Source organism: Littorina saxatilis, linkage group LG11, assembly GCF_037325665.1.
Source record: "Littorina saxatilis isolate snail1 linkage group LG11, US_GU_Lsax_2.0, whole genome shotgun sequence".
Taxonomy (NCBI): Eukaryota; Metazoa; Mollusca; class Gastropoda; order Littorinimorpha; family Littorinidae; genus Littorina; species Littorina saxatilis.
The window spans coordinates 37,618,436-37,625,500 of NC_090255.1; positions in this window are offsets into that span (position 1 = coordinate 37,618,436).

The window sequence follows — 7,065 nt, forward strand, 5'->3', positions numbered from 1 at the left end:
TTTAACTGGAAGTAGGTCAGAGAAACGAGGGAGAGGCGAATGAAATCTACTGTTAAAGTAAGAAGGTCAGACCACAGAATGACACTTTAATAAAAAAAATATGTCTGCTTCCTGTGATGACTACAAAATAAATATATATACCAGAGACATAGATATGTATGTCTCTGTATATACACAGAAAAAAAGAGAGAAAAATAACCCACCATGTCCACAATAATTTCATTTCATGTTGGAATCATATGTGGATACTATAAATATGATAAACTAATTCCACAAAGTTTTTCTTAATTAGATGTAACTAAGGACCGAAGCCAAAAAGACGACTCATTGTGTCGCATTAGGGAGATAGAATATATTTTACTGTTAGTTATAGCAGAGACATAGTATGTCTCTGGTTATAGTTACTACGAAGCATGTTCTCTATGATGAGACTAATATTCAAAATCTGGAGACTGTAACGTTAACGAACCTAGTGCAAGATGGTGAGTATTCCAAATTTCTCTAAAAAGGTAATAAAGTTATCTTACGTCTTTTGTATAACGTGAATCATGTAATGAAAATATAAGGACCAAAGAATCTTCTAACTTGGATTCTTTTATTGGATGTTTCTTTGTTTTGATTAGCCGGTCATTGGTCATTGGTCATTTGCAAAATTTGATTTGAAATAACTGAACAGTGTTGCTGGCAGCAGTCTGAGTACAGTGGCTTAGCTGTTTCTGACAATACCGTAAAAACTAGAGTATTAGTTTTTTTTAAGATGAATCATTGATTTGCAAAATGAATCAGTGAAAATTATTTTTCACTTTTGAGAAAATAAAGTGATATTGTTTTATATTGCAGTGCTGTATCATTTTGTGAGCTATTTTGTCGTACCCACACCCCCAACGCCCTCAACCCCAGCCCCTCCAAGAAAAAAAAGATATAAACCCCAACACTTCGCTCACCACCCCCCCCCCCCCCCCCCCGCCTCCTTATACCCACAACCTCTCTCCCGTCATCTCGAATTCGACTCGGTTAAATTATTTTCCCCGGAGCTGACAGGAAGCGTGATCCGCAATTACAGCTGATAGCGCCGGGCATGCGCAGGTGTATTGTTCCGGTGCTGATGAACTAAGGGCAAGTAATTGACGGTGGCAGGTTGCAAGACATCATTTGATGCCTCGTTGAGCTGCCGGGGATGCAAAATTTATTGTCGACACTCTCTCGTGAAAGTCTCCCCTTCTCTGTCTCTCTATCTTTTAGAAGGCAATTGGGAGAAGAGAGTTAGGTGGACCATTGGGGGTTGGTGTTCTGAAAGGGAAGCAAAGGGTGGGGGAGTTGGGAATGTTAAGCTAGACACATTTTCTCTCTCTACATTTTGTGAGGGATTGATATAGTGTTTCTATTTTTTCTTTTATTTATTCTATTTTTGTTTTTGTTCTTCCCTTCTATTTTTCTGTCTATGTTAATTGGTCACCCTCTCCATCCCCTTTCTTTTGTTTTATTCGCTGTTTCTTATTTTTATTTTACAATACAATACAAGACAAGACAAGACAAGACAAGACAAGACAAGACAAGACAATGCAATGCAATGCAATGCAATACAATAAAATACAATAAATAGTGGTACATACAGAAATAATTATGTCTTTAGATTCGTCATACACAATTTTCTTTCTTTCTTCATCGTCTTCTTTTTTTTCTCTGTTATACTTGCGGCATAGTAGAGAGAGAGAGAGGGGGGGGGGGGTGTGGGTGGCTCTGTTAATGCGTGACATTGTTGCGTCACGCTAAGTTAGTGGTGACTGCCTGTGATAATTAGCGTGTATGTACGTCACAGTAGCGTGACGGTCACTCCGTGCTGAAAATTAGTACTGCTTTTTTTTCACTGTTTGCTACTAGTTATAGGCAGGTGTAAATGTGAGTAGAAGAAGTAGGGATAAGAAGAAGCATGGACATTGAAACATACAGTCTTCTGGGTAAGTACTGACGCCTTTTCTCCAGCTCGGTATGATTGGGTCAAATTTTATTTGTGTTTTGAAAATTGAGGCGGCACAGTGGCGGAGGCTGAGTGGAAGGGGGGGGGGTGGGGGTGGGGGGGGGGGGGCAGAGGAGAAGAAGTAGGGGTAGGAACGCACAAAAAAGGAGGTAGAAGTAAAGAACAGACTTAAAGAGATAACAAGAAACTAGAATCGCTTTGATCGCACTTAATCGACCAAGACTCCGCGGTTGCATACTCAGTCTTTTCTTTCAAAGCCGTTTGAGCTAAACGGATTACCTACTGAGCGAATAGTTTCTAATGGTCTCATCTCTCTTTTGTCTTGCTACACTTAACAGGTGGGAAACCGAAATCGGATATCTTTGAGAATGAACCGGTTTCTGTTGGCTGTGACGTTTTAGCATTCAGAGGCACGATTTCCAACTCCTGTCGCAAAAGAGCGGAACGAAATCAAGGGAGATAATTCTCAACTCAAGGAGTGGTGGCAATAGACATCTCAACCCAGCGTACCGCGTGTGTGGCGCTTTAAACCATTGATTCGCTTCCTCACTTCAAGTGACGGTCCTTGCAACCTGAGACAACACACGGGAAAACCTGGTATAGATCAAACAGATAGATTTTTGGCTCACGTAAGTGTAGCCTATGCGATGATAAACTTTGTCTGTCTGTGCGTGCGTATGTATGTATGTATGTATGTATGTATGTGTGTATGTCTGTGGTAGAAACTTTAACATTTCCGAGTCTATGGATTACGTCAGTCTCGGTCAAAAGTGTTCGACGTGTGTGATAGAAACTATTTGAAGACGTCATATTATGACGTAAGAGGGTCAGACGTCACGCAAAGGAATTACTGAAAGTCTCGGTCATTGTTATTGTGAGCGGGCCGAGACTTCTTGGCAGATCCAGGGTCTCGCTTTCTTGCATAGTTTCACCTATGCTTACTGTGTGTGTGTGTGTGTGTGTGTGTGTGTGTGTGTGTGTGTGTGTGTGTGTGTGTGTGTGTGTGTGTGTGTGTGTGTGTGTGTGTGTGTGTGTGTGTGTGTATGTGTGACGGAGTGATTGAGTTTGTGTTACTGTTTGTCGATTTCTTACGTGAGCCTTGAAGGCTTCGCCTCTTGTTCAAATAAAATTTGTTTTCGGGAGGGCCTGTTAATTTTCTTTATACAAACTACTAAATTTCAAAGCAAACCTCACGGTGCGTCAACTGATTCCGTTCATACACCGGATGTTTCCGTTCATCTGCAGGATGTTTCCGTTCATACAGCCTAATTTTTTACACTTGCTTGGGGAAAAACGTGGCAGTAAGTCGTGTGGGCAGCGCTCTTTTGTGATATTGCAAGAATAAGGTAGCTAATTGGTTGAGCTATGTGTACGATAAGTACCAAGGTGCTATTAATCCTCATACACACGCGGGCCGAACGAGGCAGAATTGCCTGATTTTTTAAAATGTTCTTGTTTTTCTCGCTCTAATATCGAATCTGACCCTTGATTTGCACATGATCACCAAAACCATTGCCTGTTACGACATTTCGCTCGAACAGAAGTTTATAGAAACCCATGGCTTTTGTATAATCACTTGTCTTTTGAAAATATGCAGATTCCGTTCATACACCATGTTTCCGTTCGTACAAAAACATCCGGTGTATGAACAGAATCAGTTGACACACCGTGAACCTTACCCCTTGCAAATCCAACGCGTTCGTGGTTCACCGGGTGAGCATATGTCACTCGACCCATTTCGCGGTGGACACCCCTTGTATATGTTACGGTCAAATCGGGAAATCAGGTATTTCACGAGAATGTCTGAAAGTTTAGGCATTCATGGTAAATACCTGGTTTGATCAGGCAATTCCGGAAATGACTGAATTTTTTTAGGCACTATCAGGAAATGACTAAAAACTACTTGTGCAAATTTCCCGTTTTGCCTGACTGTTAGGCAAAACGGGTTGTTCTGAGACCTTGTCTGTTTTTACCTCGCCTGCCTTGAGCATGGATTTCTCTTCTAGCACATTGTCTATTCATCGTTTTCCCCATTTCACTGAGTTCGGAGTGATTGCAGTTTGTTTTTTTACGGGTGCAGGTCACTACCGCGAGTGTAACACTATCGCGTGTGTAAGACTACGAGCACGAATTTATTGTGATTTTCTCGTAAAGATCGGAGTGATTGGAGTTTGTTTTTACATAGCCGGCCTTGAGCACGAATTTATTGTGAGTTTCTCGTATAGCACATTGTCTTTTTACATTTATTTTTTCTTTTCCCCTTTTCGCTGAGTTTGGATTGATTGGAGTTCACTTTCAGTATAATGCTAGTTCCATTGTGACGTTGCTCTCAATGTTGAGGGTAGCAATGGAGGAAACAGAATTGGTAGAAGACCGATTTAATCGGTTAATCTTTCAAAAGTACGCCAAAAATGGAAAACACTTGATGCCAAAGTCCAAATATTTTCAAATACTTGAAGAGATGATGGAAAACGGAAGTCGGAAAACTCCACGTCAGTACAAGCTGTTTTCGAAGTAAGTAGACTCCTCTCTCTCTCTCTCGTTCCTCCCTCTCTCTCAAACCTGTCTTTCTGTCTGTCTCTGTCCCTCTCTGTCACTTCTCTCTGTCACTGTTTGTCTCGATGTATGTATCTCTCTCTCTGTGACTCTCTTTCTCTCTCTCTTCTCTCTAACATACACACATACACGCACACACGCGCAGACACAGATAATATAATAGTGATCTCTTCATTTTGAATCAGGTATGAAATTGTATCACTTCTCTCTAACACACACACACACACACACACACACACACACACACACACACACACGCGCACACACGCGCAGACACAGATAATAAAATAGTGATCTCTTGATTTTGAATCAGGTATGAAATTGTATCACTTCTCTCTAACACACAAACACACACACACGCACACACGCGCAGACACAAATAATAAAATAGTGATCTCTTGATTTTGAATCAGGTATGAAATTTTATCACTTCTCTCTAACACACACACGCACACACGCGCAGACACAGATAATAAAATAGTGATCTCTTGATTTTGATTCAGATTTCTTCGCGCGGCCGTCATCCTGGGCTCCCAAAGCGGAGGACAAGGATACGTCAAGTGCAACTGTTCGGGTGCAAAGAAATGCCAGAACAATCGGTGCAAATGCTTCAAAGCAAAACTGAAGTGCAACAGTCGGTGTCACCAATCCTTGACTTGTGGAAACAAATGAACTGTTGACAGAAAGTTCTGTTTTAATGTACATTTTAGTTTTTAGAATTAAACATTAAAATGATAACATCATTATGTTCTTTAATTGAATGCCTTAAAATCAAGAGAGAGAAAGAGATAGGAGAGAGAGAGAGAGAGAGAATACAGAATAGATTCCACAATGACAGCATTGGCCCGGCACAGGCAGTTGATGGCTGGACAGCAATACCTTCCTGATGGAAAAGAGGCATGAAACCAATTACGACCCCAGCCATTCAAAGTTTTATAGTAGGCTTCTGTGCTGAAATGCTTTTTGACTCTCACCAGAAACACAGATTGTGAGCTGTAGGCATTCTCCGATAATGCCTGGCAGCCTATTTCAGTCAATCACCGATAGTGCCTAAACATATTCAGTCATTTCCGGATTTGCCTGATCAAACCAGGTATTTACCGTGAATGCCTAAACTTTCAGGCATTCTCGTGAAATACCTGATTTCCCGATTTGACTGTAACATATACATGTGTGAAGTATGTGCTGCAAAGGAATGTGACCGACCGAGCAAAAGGAGGGGAATTGCTCGATTAGTAAGTAGTGTTAATGACTGAAGCTATCGTTAACATAAACACCTCCAAAATAACTTTTTTTACCCATAATTAAGCCGATGGTCCGATCGTCTCGAAGCGATTTCCATGAAATATACGAAAAGATAGAAAAAAATAAAATAAAAACTTCTTAAATCAAAGGGGAACATTGAAGTACGAGAGGGTCGCGGGTTAGTTATACACTACCCGTCATAAAAAAAGTACACAAATACATTTAGCTGTAGATCTTTGTGATACGGCCAGTTATATTAAAAACAATTCAAGTGTATTGCCAGAAAGGTCATTCATTCCCCTACCGTATGAAATAAAGAGTTTCCTTTGTCTTAAATTAGTGTTTATGCAATGTACCGGAGACCTAGGACACCCCCCAGAATCAAATTCAAGTCAAGTCAAGTCAATATTTATTTCAAAAAACCCCTAGGGTTGCAGACACTAAAATACACACAAAATCGAAATAAGCAAGAGTGACCCCGTTTTTAATCTCAAACGGAAGAACAACTCATTTTCTACACATACACTTTATTTGGTTTAGCCGTTGTGTCTAGCAGTGTTGTTTTGCAATAATTTTTGTTGAAGAAGACTGGTGTCAGCCTCTTCAGAAGCCATAACATGCTTGTTTTGGCGTCATTTTTTGTGGGCTATGTGGGTAAAACCCCTGTAGTTTTGTAATGGCTCATTCTATTGCTTTTACATTTGACATGAGTATTGATAACACAATTGCCAAAAAGTGTGTGTAATATCATGGCGTTTTGATCATTTTGTGGGACGTACTGGAACTTTTCAAAACAGTTTTATTAAACTGTAAAAACTTTTTACAGTATGGTTGCAACAATTCAGCATTTTGCACACTTCAACACAAACGAATATTACAATTTGGGATTAATTTTGGTACAAAAGCAACAACGCGCTTGGGTGGTTGGGAAATGAGAACGCGAAACAACAATAACGAGAAACAGGTCTTCCTACATCAAAACTCAGTCCGGCGCAGCAGACTGAACTGGCACGCTTACTATCGCTGTGAGTGACGTGCCAGTTCAGTCTGCTGCGCTGGACTGGGTTTTGGTGTTGGAAGACCTGTTTTTCGTAATTGCTCTTTTGCGTTCACATTTCCATACCACCCAAGCGCGTTGTTGCTTTTGTACCATAAATAATTCCCAATTGTAATATTCATTTGTGTTGAAGTTTTACCTTGTGAGTTATTTAGACTCGAAAGGGTATATCCTACTGTGTGACGTACGTTGCTTGGTTGCTCAGTGGTTGGGGTTTCATGTCCCTTCA